At 51.9% G+C, this 2115-nt stretch overlaps 1 long non-coding RNA gene across 2 annotated transcripts; it reads right to left on the bottom strand.

Annotated features, from left to right (window-relative positions):
- Positions 1-206: 206 nt before the first annotated feature.
- On the bottom strand, positions 207-1842 carry LOC144133439 (uncharacterized). 2 transcript variants are annotated; one of them, XR_013315053.1, is made up of 4 exons: positions 1719-1837; positions 1477-1647; positions 1202-1392; positions 207-575 (listed from the first exon to the last, which is right to left on the bottom strand). It is a non-coding gene; the product is annotated as an uncharacterized LOC144133439 (long non-coding RNA). The 2 variants fall into 2 exon arrangements; XR_013315051.1 differs by having other exon boundaries at positions 1477-1842.
- Positions 1843-2115: the final 273 nt, after the last annotated feature.

Below are 2115 nucleotides of genomic sequence, written 5' to 3'. Positions count from 1 at the left end.
AATGTTCTTTATATATTTCTACAAAAACCTTGATAAACGCTGAATATGCATTATTTGAGTCTTATATAGAATAACTAGGACTCCCGCCCAAAACCATTTCAGCTTATCTGGGTACCTCCAACCTTTTTCATTTGCGTGTAACTCCAGCCCCTCTTCATCTTTGTTATTGTAGCCGCTATTGTTTCTCAAGTACCATCTTGATATTAGCAGTTCCTAATTCAAGCCTTCTGCAGGGTTTGAAGGACCTATTTAATTGGAAATGAGAACACGTGCACAGGGTGGAAAGCGTGTGATCTGCCAGGAAACACTGAGGCGGCCCCGAGAAGGGCCTTTATTAAGGTTGACAGCCGTTTTGTGCCTCTTCACTTGGCAGCGACGACACAGCGTGTGCGGTCCCCATGGTTTTGCCCCAGCTGTCGAAGCAATCCTCGGGCACGACCTTCGACATCTGATGTTTTTATTTAAAAAACACATGGACCAAAGTCGTGCTGTATGCAGTGCGATCGCCATGTGGTTCCACTGACGGCGAACAATCATCCACCTACCCCGGCTCTTTGGACAGATTCAGGAAACGACTGAAAAGAACAAAAGTAACGAGCAAACAAGTTAGAACGCAAAGAAACGAAGGCGCTCTGCGCTAATGCTGTAGCGAGGTCTAATATGTAAAATTTCACGGCTGGCGTCGATTTCTACAAAGCGCTGGTAGTCGCTACGGAAATAAACAAAGGCGTACTGGAGCTGGGTAAGTCTGCAGCTACAAGCACGAGTTTTTTGTCTCTACCGCCGATTTCCACACCGCGCGATCGTCATAACTTTTCTTGGACTTGCTGTTGAAGCTGAAATCGATCATAAAAATTAAGGCCGCCGACTGTAGTGACAGAGGCTTGCCATTGAAAGGAACAAAGCCGTGCACTTTGTCAACCAGGCAACGAGGCCTAGCGCGAGTTTTAGAGCCGACTTGGACAAAGCGCGAGACGGCGCGCGCTTCTAACGCTTGCCGACGCAAAGAAACAAAGGCGCGGTGCGCTGGGATAATGCTGTAGCGGGGTCTAATATGTAAATTTTCACGGCTGCCGTCGATTTCGACAAAGCGCGAGAAGTCTCTACGGAATTAAACAAAACTGCACTGCACTGGGTGAATGCTGGACACTTAGGCCAGGCGCGATTTCCACAATGCGCGAGTCGGAACTTCAGGACTTACCGTTACAGCTGATAGCGATCCTAAAGGGCAGATTGTAGTGGCAGAATTATCGTGGCCACTTTTACCCTGGACTTGCCACTGCAAAGGAACAAAGGCGCACTGGGGTCGATGCCCTGGCGTCTCGCCACGTGGTATCGGTCCGCGGCAAATAAGGACAGCATCGGCTCGCCAGAAGCATCCAGGAAACGATGCTGCAAAAAAAAGTTACGTTACAAGCGCCGCAATTTGGCGAGTTCTGCACGAGAAAACTTGCGAAAACGTTGTTCAACCCTTACCTCGTGATTGAGAACGTGCACGCCCGACAAGCGCTTCATCGTGGCTGTCGGACGGCGGTTCAGATGGCGACGCCGGCGGTCCTCAAACCGCACCTTATGTGGGTCGTCGTAATGGAGTTGCAAAATTTTGAACACCAGCACGACGTGCTCCTGCAGCAGGAAAACGAGGTCCTGGAATGCGCAAGGCATGTAGGTAAGCGGTACAGCACTTCATGAAGCGAAATTTGAGATAAAATGCGTACCTTTATGTCGCTGGCGATTTCTCGCGGGTCAGCGCCTTTTGGGGGTCGTCGCAATGTCGTGGAAGCAAGAACTGTACAGAAATTTCAGCTGGCTGCGCCGACGAGCGCACCACGCAAAAAAAAAAGCCATACCTGGAGCAGGTTCCGAAACGCGCGCGCCGCCCCCTACGCTCACGAAGAGAATGCCCGCAGACCACGCACGCCCGGCGGCCGGCCGGCCGGCCGTAGCGATTCCCTAGGCACTCTAGGGACAGGCCGAGAGAGGCGCGGCGACCCCACATCCGGTTGAGAACGAGGGCGAAGCGAAAAAACGTCACGCAGACACGCATCCCACCGACCAATCGGCGTTTCCAGCCCACCGACCCGCAAACGCTTCTCTAGGGACAGGCCGAGAGAG

The sequence above is a fragment of the Amblyomma americanum genome, chromosome 1 (genome assembly GCF_052857255.1).
Source record: "Amblyomma americanum isolate KBUSLIRL-KWMA chromosome 1, ASM5285725v1, whole genome shotgun sequence".
Classification (NCBI taxonomy): domain Eukaryota; kingdom Metazoa; phylum Arthropoda; class Arachnida; order Ixodida; family Ixodidae; genus Amblyomma; species Amblyomma americanum.
This window is presented reverse-complemented; position numbering and strand designations above follow the sequence as displayed.